Source organism: Oryctolagus cuniculus, chromosome 4, assembly GCF_964237555.1.
Source record: "Oryctolagus cuniculus chromosome 4, mOryCun1.1, whole genome shotgun sequence".
NCBI classification, from domain to species: domain Eukaryota; kingdom Metazoa; phylum Chordata; class Mammalia; order Lagomorpha; family Leporidae; genus Oryctolagus; species Oryctolagus cuniculus.
In genome coordinates, this window is record NC_091435.1 from 15,688,866 (window position 1) to 15,709,767 (window position 20,902).

At 39.1% G+C, this 20,902-nt stretch overlaps 1 protein-coding gene and 1 long non-coding RNA gene across 13 annotated transcripts in view; one reads left to right on the forward strand and one right to left on the reverse strand.

Annotated features, from left to right (window-relative positions):
• The window catches only part of GRIK1 (glutamate ionotropic receptor kainate type subunit 1), a 437,503-nt gene that overhangs the window by 139,745 nt on the left and 276,856 nt on the right, over positions 1 to 20,902 (forward strand). The gene's annotated exons all lie outside the window — the stretch shown is intronic.
• LOC103350600 (uncharacterized) overlaps positions 4,654 to 20,902 on the reverse strand; it is a 146,326-nt gene continuing 130,077 nt past the window's right edge. The window contains exons 4-5 of the long non-coding RNA XR_518572.4: positions 9,755 to 9,823; positions 4,654 to 5,903 (exon numbers count right to left, since the gene is read on the reverse strand). This is a non-coding gene — a long non-coding RNA (uncharacterized lncRNA). The remainder of the gene's footprint in view (positions 5,904 to 9,754; positions 9,824 to 20,902) is intronic.

Here is a 20,902-nt window from a genome sequence, read left to right on the forward strand (position 1 = left end):
AAAGGTAGATTTTTATTCTCAAAACAAAAGTAAGAATTGTTGCATTATGATCAAGTAAAATTCTCTGTTACAGTCATGAAGCTGCTTTGAGCTATTCTCATTAAACAGGATACTAGTTAACAAAACAGCACCAGTTTCACTGCACTAGTGTAGGGTCAGGAAACTATAGCCTGTTAACCAGATCCATTCTGCCACCACTTTTTGTCATCTAAGTCCTACTGAAACACAGCCATGCCTATTCGTCTGTGTAATTTCTGTGGCTGCCTGGCTGCTGCAGCAGCAGTGATGGGTACCTAGATTAGAGACTGCATAGCCACAAAATTTGCTGTATGACCATTTATAGAAAAGTTTTCTTGGTTCCTTCCTTAGACCAATAGACTCAAGTTTTTTTTTAAGTATGCACAACATTTTAAAATTACCTCCTAACTGAAAAAAGAGTCACAATACATGGATTTATTATTTTTATTATTAAATTATATACATGCAAAGCATTAAGAAAATAGAATCTCCCAGATGCCTATTAAACTCAGTGCCGATGAGCTCTGTGATCCAGGGACAATCATTTGTGACTCAGTTTCTTCATCTGTAAAATGGAGAATATATCAGTAATTATACCACACAGGGTTGTTGTGAGAATTAAGTGAACCCATTTGAAGCACATGGCAGAGTGGCTGGAAAATTTCCAATGTAGCACACTTCTGTTAACACAACTGAATGTAACACAACTGAACCATGTATTATTGTATGTGTGTGTATTTTTAATCATTTTCATAGGATCTAACTTTTCAGCATGTTGCTCAGATGTTCCCGGGTAAATGGCTGACTTCAAATGCTATGAAATAGGGACAATGGTTATCATTATCTTGGTCCAAATCATGACACATTGACTTACTAAACAAATGACCTTGAGAATGTTTTTAACTTTTGTTTGCTTCAGTTTTCAATCTGTCAAATGGGCATAAGAATCTGGATTGCCCAAGAATAAATGAATTAATGCATATAATTTATTTAAATCAGTGCCTAGCACACAAATAAACTTCAATAAGAATGCTTATTATTATTTTTCCTCACACAAAGTTTTCCAAGGGAATGGGAAACATTAATCTTACCACATGGCTCATCCATGTCTTAGAGAGCTTTCCTGAAGCCTTAGATCAGCCTCATGGCACTTCATGGCCATTTTTTCTGCTTGTTTTTTTCTCTGTCCATTCCATGCCCTACTTTTGCCAGCATATCTTTTTATTTTTTTTCAGAAGGAGAGTTCCAACTGAAATTTCTCAGGAACTGTCTCATATCACACTTTCATTCTATTCTCCATTGAAATGACAAATTAAAAGCAACAAAAAGTGCATCAAATGCTGCTGATAGGTCAAGAAAGATGAATTCTAAGAAATACCCTTGGATTTACCACCACAGCAGCCACTGGTGACCTTGACAAAAGCAGTTAGATTGAAATGAAGGAGGTGATAATCTGAGTGAATTGAAAGTGAGAACAGGAGGAGAAAAATTGGCAACAGTGAGTTTAGACACTTTTCAAGGATCCACTGGATAATAAACGATAAGTGTCTCACAGTGACCCATGATGTGTGCAATAGATTTTTATGTAGCTTTGATCTCTACATCATGGATGATGCATGTAAAGCTCTTCACACAGCATCTGTCACATGGTGAGCCCTCTGTATGACAGTTTTCAGTTGCTGTTAACCTTAAGGAAAGCTTTCTCTGCTAACATCTTTTAAAATGTTGGGTATTTAAGGTTCAGAAACAAAATGTCTACCCTCTGATTCAGACTCATCCACCCTCAATGTGTAAGCTGTAATCTGAACAAAAGCCAACAAATCAACATGACTGCTTGGTGAAGTGATGATGCTATGCAGGGTGAAGGGTATTGGAAGGCAGTGCGTGCCACCAGGGTCAGAGTTTCATGCAGAAAACTGATCCCATGACCTTGCCTGTTGTGTTCAAAAATTTGAACTGCTCTCTTAGATTTTATTTTAAGTACTGCTGACTGCTCCCTTTTAAACTTCTGTCTTCAAAATTACTATCATGTTCTCTGGGGGAGGAGGAATTATTTTGACCTTATAGAAGTGAGTTTTATATCCTCCATTTAAACCTACAGGATATGTGGCCCATAACCCAGTAGTATCCATGCTAACAACCTATACATTGGGCTAGGGTTGAATGAAATTTGATTGGAAATAACCTCAACGGTGAACTCCAAATATCACGCTATAAAATAGAATAGAAAGAAGAAAATGAAAACTCTTTGTCTTTCCCTCTCTCTCTTTCATATACACATACATAGTCACACACCCTCACACACACCCATACATACACACACATATCCAATCCATGCTGGCATTTGTCCTTTGTGATTTTTAATTTGCCTCCGTTTTTCAGGTAAACAAGCATTTACCATAAATGCTGTGACTTTTATGATGTTTTTCTCCTTTACAGCTCAAGCTACAAGTACCTGAAAGCAGCCAATCTTTATGCATAAACTTAGTGTATGAATGCTTCTAGCTTATTCAAAATGGAAGTGGCGTTTGGTGAGAAGGGAAAAAGGGAGGTATTTTAAACTAATAAATAATCATCATGCATGCCCACTTGGTAAAATAGCTTTCTTGTTGAATAATATTTCAATGTATAATATCTTGAAATGAGACTGCCATCACTAATTAAGTGTAGAGTGCCATATAAATCCAGCAAATAAGTACATGCATGAGGCCAAAAATACTCTCTGGGGCCACCTTTTCCTGCTTAAATTATCTTAAGGAGAAACACATTTAGGCGATATTAGGCTCAGTTAACGGGAGAGACAATAGCCATAGGAGAATAGGAAGCTTTCCTGCTTGGTGATATCCCCCTTAGGCCCTACGAGTATTCCAGCTGTATTCCACATTCATGGGTCTTTTCTAGTAACTGGGTTCACCCAGAATTATGATAAGGAGAGATTCCTGCTAACTATGACCCACACCACCAAAGAGGCAACTAGACTAATCTACTGTGTCACTGTATCTGAATTTCAATCAGGAAGAACAAATCTCTTAGAATCCTTGTGTATGCCAGTGGTATTATGCTGACCTTTGAATTACAAATAGATACTGAGGAAGAAATCCCAGGAGCAGGCAATATCCATTAAATAACAATTATGAAAAGCTGTTTGCCTTTTGGAATGGCTTTTCCCATAATGAGGATATGACCAAGTTGGGAGGCTGGGGATTTTGAGACTCACTGTAGAGTTTCTAACTCTGAATTATTCATTTCTCAAATGAAGAGAAATCCTCAAAGCAGGGGTAACTAGAGAAAGTCAAGGAGGCCCAGAGGCCTTTCTTAAGGCCACAGTTTATACAGAAGGGTCCGTGGGGACCTTGCTAAGAATTGAAAGGAATTTAACTAAAAATCTGACTTCTTTTCTCCTTACAAATTTAAATAATATTTGATTTATTTATTTGAGAGATAGATTTAAACAGGAAGAAATATTTTTCATTCACTGGTTGGCTCTCCCAATACCCACAATGGCCCTGGCTTAGCCAGACTGAAGCCAGGAGCTGAGAATTCAGTACAGGTCACACAGATGCCAGGAACTCAATTATTTTAACCATAACCACTGCCTACCAGGGTCTTCATTAGCAGGAAGCTGGAGTCGGGACCAGAGTTGGACATCAAAGTCAGGTACTCTTATATGGGCCGTAGGCATCTTAGCCACTAAGCCAAACAGCAATTCATCCATGAGAATGTAATCCAGTTTGAGTGGAATTCAGTATAGATTTTGTTGTGTGTGTGTCTGGGTCACCTACATAAATGCAATTTAACAAAAGATTTGGCCCTAGAAATATTTATTTTTTCTCAATATTTATTATGTTCTTTTGGATCTGTCCAGAATATATGTGCTTTGCTTCATTTATTTTTTTAATAAATACATTGAGCATTCTTAGGTGGGAGCATATGAAATGTTAGATTTTGTCCATGTTTCACCTTTAAAACCTCACATTATAGAGCTTTCCCTAATAGATTCCATCCTTAGACTACAGTATTCCATGTTGTCTAACATTTTAGAGACAGATCATCTTGAGTTGAATCCCGATTTGACCAAAAATTATTGTGGCAAGTTATTTACCATATTTGATTTTGTTGCTCCTCTGCCAAATAGGAATATTAATTCCTCTATATATAGTTATATATTTATTGTTTGATTTTTGCAACAACAACCAACCATTAACTCCTAGTGGCTTGCAAAAGCAAATATTCAATTTATGGTTCACATTTGAAGACAGCTGCAGATCTGTTTTGATTTTGCCAGGTTCTGCTTGGCACTTTTGGGTTACATGTGACTCCTCTGAAAGAGAGGCCTTTCATTCTCTAGAACTTGCTGCTGTATAGCAGAAAGCAGGATCTCAGGTTATGAGTAATGTGCCAGATAACGCACATGTCTTCTCAAAACCTGCCCTTGATCAAAATGTCATATGGCCAAATACAGCATCATCAAAACAGGAATGCGTGCTTGGCTCTTGGAAGGCAGTGAATAGTTAAGAACATCAATTCAATGTACATACAAAGAATATACCATTATGAGGTGATAACCATTGAGTCATAAAATTTCAATTTAAGGAACTGAGAGACATTGCACTTTAATCCTTTTTCAATATAATTTTCACCATATAATTATTGACCAGTGAGAGCTGTTGGGTATTTTTAAATGTTCTCATGGCAATCATTAAGATAATAGTTCAACATTATATATGATACGATGATAAAGATATTCTTTCTACAAATACATTTTTTCATATGTACTGTTTCTATAATAGTTTGTAAGACTGGATAAGGGGAAATTCAAAGATTATTTTTCTTTAGTAGCAATTCATATTCTAGAAGAAAAATCCTGCTTCAAGCAAAACAGAGAACCATTATTTCACTATCCACCCCCTCTCCCTATATCCTGTCACCTTGCTAGTTACAATTTCCTGGAATAATAAAAGCTCATATTGTTAAGCATTTACAATATGGTAGATAGTGTTAGATTTCTTACATGTAAGGGAATTTTTTCCATTATTTTAAGGAAGCTTTATGAAATATCCAATACAAATATCCCCAGTTTACAAATGGGAAAGTTGAGGTTTGGAAAGGTGAGTGGCTTGCCCAGCATCAGGTGACTAAAAAAAGATTGACTCCTGAACCTGCATGTTATCCATAGGCTGGACTCCTCTTATGAAAAAAAGGAAATCCTGAGAACCAAAAATGCATTGGCCACTTATGCGCAATGTGAATGCTTGGTAAAGTGATGGCGGACTCATTTAATCCTCAGAACATTATCTCCTTTTGACAGGTCCAGAGTGATCAAGTGACCACATCAAGACTTCAGTGCAGGGAATTAGCAGAGGCTAGCTATGAAACTAGGTTTTGGAGTGTCAGAGCTTATACTTGGACTCTATGCACTTTTTTCTTTCATAAAAAGAAAATTGGAACTTAACTCTGCAAAGTCCACCCTCACCCTACAGCCTACCTGCACATCCTTCAACGTACCATTATTTCAGAAATATGTCATATGGAAAGATTTTGAAGATGTGATTCTTTCCAACTTATTTTCTTCCTTTACATCCCAAGTTGTTCCCCTCTGGTCGCCATAACAACACACAACCCTCAGTACACATTTGGAGTCCTTATCAAGAAAGTCAGAAAGGGGAAGCTTTTGATGTGTCTCTTCAGGGGTCCTCTCTGACATCTTCATCTCCTCCCGGTGAACTTTGGGCATCCTGTGATCTACGACACTAGCAATTAGGCTGTAAATGGTGCAGCTGCCTCTGTGCACTCCTGACTCAGAGTGGGAGCCCAGTAGGACATCTTGAGTCCATATGTCTGCTTTTCCAGTAACCAGCATCCCAAAGTCAGAGCAGGAGGAGCATCTAGGTAACACAGAAAATCATGTAAATAAGAAGAAATATGGAATGCATCTGCCTTTTTCTCCCATATAACAAAGACACCACAAACCACTGAAAGAAGAGGGGGGAATGGAGCGTTACTTAGAGTCCCGCCTTTGGCCTCAGTGCCCACTGTGTGATGGACAAACCGTTGCGTTCACTGGGGTCCTAATTTCTTCATCTGCAATCAAGAGTAATCATGAATCTGATTCATGTTAGTGTTATGTAATGAAGAAAAATCAAATAACAGAAGCAAAAACTGCACATAAATCACCTATACTGTGGTCCAAGGAGAAATTTTTGCCTGTTATACATGGGCTATATTAATACACAAACAATATTTAATTTTTCATTCTTGAGACACTGAGTAATACTCACTACTGTTTATTTCAAAATACATAATATGCAGTAGTATCATAATTAATAGCTTAATTTGCCATATTGATAACAAAACTATGAGATATCTTCAAACAGTTCATGAAAAACCTTAGGTGGATGTTTGCTGCAGGAGTTGAGACATCACTTGTGATGTTGACATCGCATTTTAGAGTGCTTGGGTTTGAATCCCAGCTCCATTTCAAATTCCAGCTTCCTGCTAATGCTTACCCTGGGAGGCAGGTGATGGCTCAAGTACATGATTCCCTTCCACCAACATGGGAGACCTAGAGTGAGTTTAGGGATTCTGATTTCAGCCTGCAACAGTCTTGGATGTTGCAGGCGTTTGAGGAGTGAATCAACTGATGGAAGATATTTCTCTTTTCTGTCTATCTCATTTCAAATAAAATGAAAAATATTAAATAAAATTTTTGTAAACATTATGGGAAACCTAAACACGATTTCAAAAATTTTTGTTACAAAATAAACTGCTCTTTCAGTTTTAATTTTCCTTGAACTTTTTGAAGTACACTTCTGTGTGTGAACTGGGGTTCCCCAACACAAAGGTATCATCATCTCCTGCATAATAATAAATAGATTTTCCCAGAGATTTCTCAAGCTCTGTTTTCTTGAAAGGTCCCAAGCCAATGCCATCTTTTTAAGCAGTAACTTAATTACATTCTGGTGACAAAAAAACATGAATGAAGCAAGACTACTTAAATAAATTGCAAAACATCCTCTTTTTATAGCAAGAATTAACTCTGGGACATTACTTGAAACTGTTTAGTAGCACCTTACAAACCTTTTTGTAAGTTCTGGTTTTTTTCTTTTTAATTTTTTGAAACATGGAGCTACAGAGAGGGAAGGGGAAAGGCAGAAAGGCAGCTTTCATCCACTGGTTCACTCCCCAAATGGCCACAAAGGCCAGGGCTGGGGTAAACCCAAGCCAGGAGATTTATACAAATTTTCCACATGGAAATTGGCAGCCCTCCCCTGCAGGGGCTCAAGTACTAGGGCCATCTTCTGCTGCTTTCCCAAAAATGTTAACAGGAAACTGGATTGGAATTCAAGCAGCTGGGGCTAGAACCACTGTCCATATGCAATGCCAGCGTTGCAGGTGGCAGCTTAACCTGCTGCACCATGACACTGAACCAGTACAAATCATTGTATTTTTAAAAAGATTTATTTATTTACTTGAAAGTCAAAATTACTGTGAGAGAGGAAAATACGGGGCGGGGGGGCAGATCATCCATCTGATGGTTCATTCACCAAATGGTTGCAACAACCAGGTCTGGGCCAGGTCAAAGCCAGGAGGCACTTCACCCAGGTCTCCCACATGGATGTAGGGTCTCAAGGTCTTGGGCCATCCTGTGCTATTTTCCCAGGCACATTAGCAGAGAGCTGGATTAGAAATGGAACAGCCGGGACTCTAACCAGTGGCCATATGGGATGCTGGTGCTGCAGGCAGTGGCTTTACCCAATGCACCACAGTGCTGACCCGTGGAATAATATTTTTTGTTAGACTCCTGCTGCACCACAGTATCAGCCTACAAATTATTTTTAAGTAAGTATCTACAATGCTCCAAATATATGATAGCAGCAATTCTATGATGCTACTGTCACCAAATCTTGACAGCACATTCTTTAATAATGTAAACTTTTACATGCATGTGCCAGTCATGTGAAAAAGAGAAAGTATTGCATGCTTTGAGAGAGCTGCCTAGAGAAAATACCCACCAGATTGTCCCATATAACATCAGAACTGTGTTCAGTGCACTAACACAAATTCACAGAAAAGGTTATGATGTTCCTCATCCCAGAATATCTTATCTTCCAATGTACAATCTTTTCTCTTAGAGTTTAAAGATCCTATCCATTATGTCCATGTATTCAGTCACAAAAAAAAAGGAAATGCTTAAAGGAGATGTCAAATATTTCAACCAAAATGTTGCTGTAGGTTTCTCACATTTGGAAACTTTATCACACTGATCTTTGCAGAACCTTTAATGAGACACAGGGGACTCGACTGACAGCAACCCTTCCAAGCTGACCTAGCTTGGTTGGTGTGTTTGGTCGCCAGAGGAACACATTCAGTCATCTATGTACTTCCTATTGACTTCACAAATGAGCTAGAGTTAGATGCTAGATATTGGTTATTTTATGTGTGAGAATACAAAGGTAATTAAAGTGTTCACAGAGGAATAAAATGTAAGTTTGTCACCCTGATTCAGTCACAATTGCATTCACACCATGGGTCCCTTAAGACAGATGTTAGAACACGCTGTTAGCACACTGGGAAGCAAATCATTAGCAGTAGAAGTTTAAAAAACGAAGTTTGAAATCAAGGTTGTTTTTTAAGTAAATAGCAAAGCATTCATGGCTATTCTTTTATTGTTATCACTGCCATTCAATTATGTTCTAATATGCATTCTTGCATAAGAGGGTTAAGGACAGAGTCTGAGGTACTTGGCTGGGGTTTGATAAGCATCATTTTAACTTTCCTGTCATGGCACAATGTCTCTCTTTCTCGTATTCATTTATTGATTTGGCAGATCTATGGACACCCTCAGTCTGTGCCAAGTGCCATTCCAGGTGCTGAAATGACAGCAGTGAATAAGACACTCAAAGTCATCAAGTTTATTGTTTGTTTGGAAGCATAACGTAGGGTGGTAATTGAAATTGAATTTTTTAAAAATTTATTTTGTTTAAGGAATGCAACTTCATGCATTTAATAGATACAGATTTGGGGACATAATGCTTCTTCCTCACCCATCTCCCTCCCACCCAGACTCTGCCTTTCTTCCTCCTCCTCTTCCTTTCCTATTATGTTTTACAAAGATCAATTTTCAGTTAATTTTTATACTCATAAGGTTAACCCTATACCAAGAAGAGAGTTCATCAATTAGTATGATATATTCACACACACACACATGAAGTTTTCAAAAAGTTAATGGGAAATGCAAATACAAATACAAAAGAAATTACGTATGAGTTTCAAAAAATATAGACTTACCTTTTAACCCCATTTTTCTACAACTTTTTCACATCCCCATGTATGCTCATATATAGGAGTTTCACATGGAGATTATTGATTTGTGGAAAGTAAATAGGAAAATAATGGTTTGGGCTGGATAAATTGTTTTGAAAGGAACAGTTTGGGATGGCTTTCTGAGGGCCATGGGGATGGCATTTCAACAGAGACCTGTTGTAGTAAGAGGAGCAAGACACCGGGGAGGTCATGGGGGCAAGAAGTTTCTCCGTGAGAACGAGGGATAAAAATAGAAAAGCCCAGAGTTGGGAACATTTCTGACACCCCAAAGAAGCTAGAAGGGCAGCATGGCTTCAGCAGAGAATGGTAGAAACATCTGGACAATGAAAGCAAGGAAGATTTGGACTCTGCTGTAAGAATGGGAGGTCATCAGAAGATTTTTAGTGATGATTAAGTAGGTTTTGTGTATTACCTCATGAATAATTGTAATGCTGGTACATAGAGGGCAACAACCTTTGAAATAGACTCCAGCATGTGTGCCCTAAAAGAGGAGAGAGGTCAAGAAACACTGCATTAGGAAACCCACTGAACTTATTCAAACCAGAAGGGAAAAAATATAGACAGAAGACATTTTTTCCTTGGGTCTATTTAGTATTTGGATGACTGTACTTAAAATCTTCTTTTTATTTTATTTTTTAACTTTTATTTAGTAAATATAAATTTCCAAAGTACAGTTTATGGATTACAATGGCTTTCCCCCCATAACTTCCCTCCCACTCGCACCCCTCCCAACTCCCACTCCTCTCCCATTCCATTCACATCAAGATTCATTTTCAATTATCTTTATATACAGAAGATCGATTTAGTATATATTAAGTATAGATTTCATCAGTTTGCACCCACACAGAAACACAAAGTGTAACATACTGTTTCAGTACTAGTTATAGCATTATTTCACATTGGACAACACATTAAGGACAGATCCCACATGAGAAGTAAAATCTTTTTATAGTTCAAGTAATGACAATAAAACCATTCACAAAATAACATTCTATTTGTATACCCACAATTGCACAATGTAATGAAAATATGATCTCTAAAAAGAAACAGACATGTTGTAAATATCAATATGCTCATTAACTCCTTATTATGGATAGGGTACACACAAGAGTAAAAGTATAATTTAAAATTTGGTTGTCTAACCTTGTCTAATGCCTTGAGAGCTAGGAATAATTCAACCAATTTCACATTACTCTCCTCTTGTCCAGGTTCCACTACATGAAACTAAGGCTTGATTTAGTTTCCAAAGAATGTAATTTCACCAAGATTGCTGTGGAATGCCTCTAATGATGCCCTTCGCTTACACTTCCTCTTGGTGCCAGTAGCAGTGTGCACGGCCAAATTATTATGAAGCTGAATGAAATAGAGTCATTTATTGGAGCTAAGTAAAAATAAACAGTCAGAATTGCCTGTCAGTCTCAGGGGGACCGTGAAGGGCCGGGCAAAGATTTCTTCCCTTTTAATAAGGAATTTTATTACTTTGGGGCGTGTTGTGTTCCCATTCCTTGAGTCAGGCAGCTGCCACAGCACCTCGATTATTATCTGGGCCTGCTGCTGTAGTGACATGGGGGTGTCCTCATGCACAGGACTGATAATAGATGCTTGACGAACACTTCAAGGTGGCAGAATTTCGAGTTAGCTGTTTCTACTTCTCTGTCTCTTCCACTCTCTAACTTCCCCTGCTATGTCACGATAATCCTGTTATATACTCTGGTTTCTCTTCAGATCGTATAAATCTGTCCCTTTTACGATAATCCTGTTATAATACTGAGATTCGCAATTCCATATGTTTTTCTCTCTCAAATTTAACAAATGGAAGAGAAAAGCATGAGTTAAAAAGGAGTAAGATGTCTTCAAAGACTGACACCCCAAGAAAAACAAGATCAACTTGTTAAAGGAGGAAACTGGAACAGTATTTGCTAATTATGTCTGAGGAGTCTGATCTGGAACAGAATCACTGCTTTTGAAAATTAGGTAATGTTGCAGCTCTGTTCAGCATGTCTCTTCACACTTTCCACTATGCTTCTAGAAAGTGCATTGACAGGAGAATAATGGGAGCCAGCACTGTGACCTTGACACTGACATCCCATATGAGTGCAGGCTTAAGTCCTGGTTACTCCACTTCCAATCCAGCTTCTTGCTAATGTACCTGGGAAAGCAGCAGAAGATGGCCCAAGTACTTGGATTCCTGCCTCCCATGTGGAAGACCTGGTTGCAGTTCCAGACTACTGACGTCAGAATGACCAGAGCTGAGTGTTAAGGCTGTTTGGGGAATCAATCAACAGATGAAAGATCTCTATCTCTCTCTTTCTCTCACTGTCTTTCATTCTTGTTTACAAATAAATAAATATTGTATGAAAGTTAAATGAGGAAGTTGCACTCTAACTCTATGAAGAAATGAAATTACTTATTTTAAAAAGGGAAATAATGAGGGGCCGCTGCTGTGGTGTAGCAGGTAAAGCTGCTGCCTGCAGTGTGGGCATCCCATATAGGCACCGGTTTGAGACCCAGCTGCTCCACTTCCTATCCAGCTCTCTGTTATGGCGTGGGAAAGTAGTAGAAGATGGCCCAAGTCCTTGGGCCCCTGCACCCACGTGGGAGAACCAAAAGAAGCTCCTGGCTCCTGGCTTTGGATTGGCACAGCTCTGGCCATTGCAGCCAACTGGGGAGTGAACCAGCAGATGGAAGACTTTTCTTTCTTTCTCTCTATCTGCCTCTGCATATCTGTAACTTGACTTTCAAATAAATAAATAAAGCTTTTTAAAAAGAGAGAAATAATCAGAAGAAACATATACTTAATAAGTTAGGGTAAGTAAGAAAAATTTTGGCTAAGGGAAAAGATGATCTGAGAAGAGAAAAGCCAATAAAAAATTTTAAGAAAACAACTGAGATTGCAGTCTTAGGAGATCCAAAAGACAGATCAATCGAGATAAATGAAAAAATAAAAGCAGAAAAGTGTGGGTTCCCATTTTCATAAAAATTTCTAGGCTAAGGGAGAGAAGTTTTATTTTCAAACAGAGTTGAAATAAGTGAAAAGTATTTGTGAGACCCTTTCCCAAAAAACTGCAGAGGCTTGCATTTCTGTGTTTCAAATGCTATGTTGCTTTCCCACGTTTTTGCTCCAATTTGCCAATCATATTGCAGCAGCAGGAGAGTACAGGGTTAAGGGAAATTATAAACTACCCCTTGAACGGTAAGGAGTTTCAGAATTGCTTCTGAAAGATAAAATCAAAAAAGACACATTTTCAAAAAGAATCATAGACAAATGGCTGTATCACACACAATTCCCTTTTGGAAGGAGCCAAGACATGAAGAGGGAACACTGGCATTGAAAGCCATTTGGAACTCCAGAAAGCAATTGGCCTCGCTTTATGTGACTTGTATTCATCTGTTAATATATAAAAAAACTCATTTTCTGTTAATAGTTGCTTGTTTTGGATGTCCTAGTAATTGCTTTAACACATATAGCCTATCATATTGGTAGAAGAATAATTTCTCACAATGACATGTCCTGTTCATTAAAAAAAAAAAAAAGATTTATTTATTTATTTATCTGAAATGCAGAATGAGAGAGAGAGAGAGAGAAATAGGGAGAGATAAACAGAGAGCGATCTCCCATCCACTGGTTACTGGTTCATGCTGGTTCACTCCCCAAATGGCTGCAACAGCCACCACTCAGCCAGGCTGAAGCTAGGAGCCAGGAACTTGAACCAGGTCTACCAAGTGGGTGGCAGAGGTCCAAGAACTTGGCCCATTATCTGTTGCTTCCCAAACTCATTAGTAGGCATCTGGCTAAGGGTCAGAGTAGCTGGGGCTTGAACCCACACTCTGATATGGGACTCCAGTGGCTTAAACAGAGACTTAACCCTCGGCACCACACTGCTTATCCTGCAAGTCCCATTCCCGATGCTGCCAGCCAGGATATATCCAGAATCTGGATATTAGGCTTGTAAGCCAGAGGCAGACCAACCCACCTTTCAGCTCTTGCCAGCCTTGGAGTCATTTCTGGCTCTTCAGTGTGGGAGGAGACCATTGGAACTCACCAGTGTCTTCTGCTCTTGTTCCTGAGAGCCAAAACCACAAAATTGGAGAACAGAATTCATCAATCTGTGGTTTTGTTTTTGTTTTTGTTTTTGTTTTTTTTTTGGCAAAAAAGGCTCAGAAATTCTGTCAGTTATTTCAACCCTGTTTGAAAACAAAACTTCCCTCCCTATTTTAGAATTTTCTATGAAAATAGAAACCTACATACTTTTATTTTAGTTTTTCATCTATCATTCCCAGTAGGAAAACATCAAATCCAGTGGGAAACATACAAATTCTGCATACTGTGTCCCTTTATTTCCCTTATCCTATGGTTTTAGCATATCCTCTTTGTAAAGTCACCCTGACCTCACCAAGCCACTAGGGGAGGAAGGCTCAGGTGTCCAGTGCATATCACCATGGAAACTGAGCCTTCGGATGGAGGCAGCCACTTCCCCAGACAAGGACACCAGTAATCTATAACTCAATCTGGATAGTCACTGCTTGTGCTAATGCTCCAAACTGAGAAATTAACAGAAAATATTAATGCCCTTACCTATTCCAAACTCATGTCAAAAATTAGTAGATGAACATGGTTCTAAGAAGCATCTGTAGAGCTTAGGAAATAAAGAACTTCTTGCTTTATTGTGCATAAATATGTATCAACAAATTGGCTCTTCAACTCCCTACTTTGTTGATCCATGTTTTGTAATTACATATTCTGAAAACTTTTTTAAAAGAACAATTTTAAAAGGGATAACTCAACTTGAAGGTCAATCTACTTAGCCTCTACATTTATTCTTTTGGGCTTTGATAATTACAGATATTGATTGTGTTTGTTAATGGAACACTGCTTCCCCTACAATAGTATCTCAAAATATTTAATAGCTCAAATGCAGACTTTCTTTCCTAGCTCCATGATATTTAAAGCAGATGACCCTGATTTCCTCTCCCTCAGATGATTTTTTAAGACCCACATTGCTTGCCTACATCAAGCTGGTGGACATGACTGGGAAGGTTTGAAGAGCCTGAGCTGAACTTCTGAACTCATTGGATAGTTTAGAAATCAATCATACAGCCACAACGAACTTCTAAACAAAAAAGGACATAGCCGTGTAGACTAATTGTATGTCCTGAGAGAAAAAGGAGTGATATGAGTGAACAGCAATCAGTGTCTAACACTAGTATGTGAATAAGTATAATTCCACTTTTACATGTTTTGTACTTTTTTTATTTCCATAAATAGAAGTATAATCTTTATCTGCTTTTTTGTGTATAGATAATGATCAACATGAAACTTAATTACTAGTGAGTGAAAAAATGAGAATAGCTCCATTAATTTAGTCGTGGGGAGAACAAGCAATAAAGAGAGAGAAAGAGGAAGAAAGAGAAACAGTGAGAGAAGGAGTAAAGGAGAAAAGATGGGAGAAATGGAGGGAGAAAAAGTAAGACATAGGACTACTACCTGAGAGCTTAAGATTTTAGACAATTTCCTTCAACCAAAAGAAGCTAAGAGAATTACACCCTAATACAAATCCTCTACCTAGGAATAAGAATATTACTGAGATCGACTATGCAGGACACTTGTATACGTATGTAAAGAAAGGAAATGTAACACGCTATACCATGATCAAGACAGATAAGAGGGCCGGCGCCGTGGCTCACTAGGCTAATCCTCCACCTTGCGGCGCCGGCACACCAGGTTCTAGTCCCAGTCGGGGCGCCGGATTCTGTCCCGGTTGCCTCTCTTCCAGGCAAGCTCTCTGCTGCGGCCAGGGAGTGCAGTGGAGGATGTCCCAAGTGCTTGGGCCCTGCACCCCAGGGGAGACCAGGATAAGTACCTGGCTCCTGCCATTGGATCAGCGCGGTGCGCCGGCCGCAGTGCACCGGCTGCGGCAGCCATTGGAGGGTGAACCAATGGCAAAGGAAGACCTTTCTCTCTGTCTCTCTCTCTCACTGTCCACTCTGCCTGTCAAAAAAAAAAAAAAAAAAAAAAGATAAGAGAAACTTGACTCTACAAAAACTTCTGCAAGAGAAAAGAACATAGCACTCAAGCTTCAGAGCTTCCTCCGGAATGATAGTCCCCACCTGCCTTCCAGACCCATCACAATCCAAGTTACAGCTGCTTAGAAGAACAGAAGGATCAGACTAAAGTTTTGTTGCCACCACGGATTTGCACCTGAAGCTACATATACTTCCCTTACAACCCACAGTTGCCACAGGAAGTCATGTTCTTTTGGCAGGCTCTCGGGATACTTCACATCTCACTGGATCTCTTTAAATACAGTTAATTACCAGCTCATGAACAATAGCTTTAAAAGAAACTTCATCTCTTGAATTACCACATCTCCAGTCAAAACAGTGCCCATTCCATTAATTGATTCTGAGTGCCTATAATAATTTAATGGGGGACTACGGAAGAGTTCCCTACATAATTGTCTAAAAGACTCTAAGGTTGGGGTCAGTGCTGTGGCACAGCAGGTTAAGCCTCCCTCCATCTGCAGTGCCTGTATTCTGTATGGGAGTTGGTTCAAGTCCCAGCTGCATCACTTCCAATCCCACTCCCTGCTAATTCATCTGGAAGCAGCTGAAGTAGCCAAATCCTTGGGGTACCTGCACCCCCAGGGAAAACCAGGAAGAAGCTCAAGCTCCTGGCTCCTGGCTTCAGTCTGGCCCAGCCCTGGCTATTGTGCCCATTTGGGGAGTGAATCAGCAGAAGAAAGTTGTCTCCCTGTGTCTCCTTCTCCCTCTCTAATTCTGCCTTTCAAATAAATTGATTAATATTTAAAAAAAGATACTCAAGTAATTGATAAATCATTACTTGAGTATCTTTTTTTTAAAAAAAATTATCAGTATGAATGATAACCCTTAGGATGGATATCTGAATGATATGGAATATCTACATGTGCAAATAATGGGACAGGAATGAAATTATACCTTAAAATCATTTTCAGTGGAAAACCCCAACCCAGATATTATCATACCTACTCTAAATATTACTGTAACATCAGAGACCTGATTCTGGACTTGTTTACTTTCTACAGTGTTTTTTAATGGAGGGAAAAAAAGCTTTCAAATTTAATTGGATAATTGATTTGTTTTGGGCTGGCTATGATTAGTTGCTTTCTGAATGACTTGAGCAAGGTCATCTAATAACACCAAAAAGGCCTATCTAAATTAAAACATCAATGTCAATTAAAAGTTCAATTAATATTTATATCAACTTGTAGATCCATTTTATGTAAAATGTATGATGCAACATAATTATAATTTCATAAGCTGTTAAAGTACATTGCTAGTATAATGAAATGGCTAACAAAATGTAAATTCAGGCCTTTTTATAGACTTGAAAGCATGATTTTATGGCTTATTTTACATTATTGCAAAAATCTGTAGTTGAACTGTGTTTTCATGACACCATTCCACTATTCTGTGATTTACAGCATGTTTAGTCATTTAGATTGCAAAACAACTCCCAGTTATAATGATGTTGCTATGGGAAGATGCCGATTTACAGTGGAGAATGCTCACCAAATCTCTGAATTCATATTGTTTTCAAAATCAGCAACCATTTACATGGGGTCACAAGTTCTTTTGCCAGTCCTGGTCTCCTGATTGTGGTTTTCTCTAATGTAATGATGAGAAGGCATACCACCTCCACAGTTGCACTATTGTGGCTGATTAGTGATGTACGCCATGGTGTCTGCATCTGCCACCACCAACCCACATTTTAAAAAATTTCAAAGGCAAAAATGTGTATTAGTGACAGCTCTATTAGCCAAAAGAAATGTAACTTTAAAAACGCCTAATTCGTACTACACTCACTCTAGTAGAGTTTTTTCATTCACTAGGAAACAAATGATGATTTTCTTCTTAGTCCTCAAGTATGTCAAAGACAAATCAATTGAGCTGCATTTAGAATGTACAAATTAATTTTAACACCTAAAGGTAATTCATTGACTCATAATCCTGGAAGTTATGGCAGGTCATATCCTGAGTCATTTTGTAGTATCTCAGTGTCATGAAGGACTTGGTGGCTGGTCAGTTTTCTCTGCCTTCCACATTGTCAGATTCATGCTGAAACTTCCGTAATGGTAGCAAAGTAGCTTCAGCAATTCATAACTACACGCTATCCATTTGTGAGTGAGAGAGCCAGAGTCTGCTCTAGAATTACATCAAGGCTGCAATTTGCCTTGTGTTGGTCTCCTATGACAATTTCTTAAAAAAAAAAAAAAAAAAAAAAAAAAAAAAAGAATGTGATGGATGTGGCTTGAGAGTTAGGGAAGGGAATTTAGTGTGTGTTACCTGGATTTTTCCAATCAGATTCCACTCCTCTAGGCTCAGCTTCCCATGAAGTGAAAGACTACATACACTACAAAAAATCTAGAACCTTAACTCTACCTATGGAATGCATCAAATCTGTTCCCTTTATATCAATATTTTTTTAAGTCTAGGAACTTGTAGGAAAGAAAAATGAGGTAAACAGAGACGGTAAGCAAACAAAAGGATCTACTGCATCACAAAACAGCCAGAATTTGATGCAAACTCTCATGGCAGCTAAGAGCCTGCGCTCTTCAGCTAAACTCCCTGCATGTGAATATTGCCACCTCCTCGAAGTAGCTACATTTTTTTTTTTTTTGACAGGCAGAGTGGACAGTGAAAGAGAGAGAGACAGAGAGAAAGGTCTTCCTTTGCCGTTGGTTCACCCTCCAATGGCCGCCGCGGCTGGCGCGCTGAGGCCGGTGCACCGCGGCCGGTGTACCGCGCTGATCCGATGGCAGGAGCCAGGTGCTTCTCCTGGTCTCCCATGGGGTGCAGGGCCCAAGCACTTGGGCCATCCTCCACTGCACTCCTGGGCCACAGCAGAGAGCTGGCCTGGAAGAGGGGCAACCGGGACAGAATCCGGCGCCCCGACCGGGACTAGAACCCGGTGTGCCGGTGCCGCAAGGCGGAGGATTAGCCTAGTGAGCCGCAATGCCGGCCGGTATCCTCATATTATTTAGTGACTCAATAATTACATTCAGTGTCTATATTCATTCCACTCAAATAATATTTCACTTACCGAACATAGTTTTGTGGTTTCTTTTTAATATATATGCGTTGAAAACAGGTCATGCTGTATTGTCTAATTAAAGCTCTGTCTATTCAGCCGAATTTCTTTTTCTCAAGAAGCACTGTTGATGTATACATTTTCAAGTCAGGTAGATGGAGAAGGCTAATAGCAAAACTTTAGAATTTCCTGTTTCCGGATAAAAGGTTTGCTTAAAAGGTTCCTCCATGACCCTGGCTGAAGTTTTCAACAGTTTTCTCTGATTACAAGAGATATATAGGTTAGAGGAGAGATGGGTATGTAGGAGAAGTTTTTATCAAGATAAAAAGGCAAAGCCCATAGTCAAAAGAAGAGCTGGGCACACAGGCTTTGGAAAAACTGGTGTGGTGAGGATAGGGAACTTGGTGAGGTTAGGGAACTGATGCTGCCCCCATAACTTTCCTTCCATCTTCCCACTCTCGCCCTGCATGCGCCAGCTTTGGTCTCCTTGTGCTGCTTTACTCACACGACACTGGACTCAAGACTGCAATCAGCTCTTTTGCTTCTCTCTGAATTCTATGGCAGAAGAAAGGACGATCTCTTCCTTACCTGCTCCAGATAGGAAAAATTCCAAGGAATGAGAGTATGGGACTAGCCTACATCATATGCACCTCCTTGTGGTGAGGAGTAACAGCTAGTGCTTGCATGAAGGGATGGGGATGGTGACGAATTTAGGAAAACAAAGGTTATCATGGCTGAGAACTTGAAATGGGATGATAAAAGATGTTTTTCCCTAACTTACCAATTTGCTGAAGCACTGAGCTAATTGTGGATTTGTTTAGAGCTAAGCACATCTTCACAGAAATTAGAAGGGAACTAACCCACCCTGCACAGCTCTGGGGAGTTTAGATAGATCTTAATAGGGTCAGAGATTAACTGCAAGGCCTGCTATAGAGAAGAGCCACCAGCACTCCTCAAATCAGCCTACATTCACAATGCTTTTGGGACGCAGAGAGCAAGTTAGCTCAGGAAAAATCCCTCAGCTTAACACAGGGCATTCTGCAGTCTGTTGATACTTTTGTGGATCCTGCATTGAGGACCGGAGCCAAGAAATGTAAAGGCTGTAGTTGTGAGACGTTGATTTGCTTATGAGGTGCGTATAATTGCTGATTAGTTTGGCACTTAGATGTATGCCTTAACATTTAGCTTGTGAAATATGAATAAATTAGCCCTGCACAAACCATAACTATGGTATTTTCTGGCTTATCAAAATACCTTTCTGCATTTCATCAAGTCATTTTTAAAAATAAATCGAAGTTGGAGTTCTGAACCGAATCTCACCTGGAATACCATGGGGCAACTGAGAGGATGGAGTTGGGGCTACTTCATAAGTAGGAGCCCCATTTTCCCGCATCGGCCTTATTTTGCATCTGACCACTAGATTGTTCAGTTGTGATTATTCATTCATTTGATCCAGACTGCAAATATGCAACTCTCATGCAGCCTTAGGTTATGAATGTAACTATGACATTATACAATTACATTTTACTCTTGCTTGAGATCTTTGATAATAATTAATAAGTAACCTTCCTTCCTACAGCACTGTAATAGACATTACAAAAGATATAGCCTCTCCCTCAAGGAACGTTCAACTTATTGCAATCATAAAAATGTTAAAGGAAAATTAGGGGATCAAATGCTCAGTAGTAATTGAGAAAATAAGTCAATATATACTTTATGTGGGCTAGATTGGTCAAGATACATTTCTTGGAACACCTAGGGCTTGAAAAGGATCTTGTATGATAGATAGGCAAACAGGGATTCTTTAGTCTCTGTTTCTATGATTGCTGTAGATGTGGAGGGTTGAAATTGCATTTCAGGCAGTGCCAATAGCCCGAGCCAAACCACAAAGGTGATCTTAGAAGCCTGCGTCAAATGCAGAGAGCATGATACACAATAAATCGTGCTGGACGTTAAAGTGGAGGGTGAGGAAAGCTGAATAAAAAGACTTCCACTTGGTACAATAGTTTGCTGAGCAGGAAACTAATGAAAGCAATATTTTTTTGAGAAAATAAGTCATTTCACTCAGTGTGTGTGAAGGAGAAAGAGAAACAGAGAGAAAGTCACGTCAATTGTCAAGAGACAAAAACAGCAAACTTAGTGCTAACTGAAGGCATATGGTATTAAAGCCTTACATTAAGGTAGTGACAGACATAATGGGTAAGAAAGGTCATAGATATTTTCCAAAAAGGTAGCATCAGGGATTAATGACATTTAGATGCAAAAAGAGAGAAAAGTTCCAGCTGCACAATTTTTTAATTGAAAACAACTGAAATTCACTTCTTTCTCGTTGTGCTAAAGCACCTACTACATCCTTCCACATGTCTGGCAGCTGATTGCACCTCTTTCCTCTCATTATGAGCATGACTGGTAAAACCGCAGCTTTGGAAGTGGCTCCACTCATTTTCATTCAGGGAGAAATGAAAGCCAAGGTATTCCTTGTGAGAAATG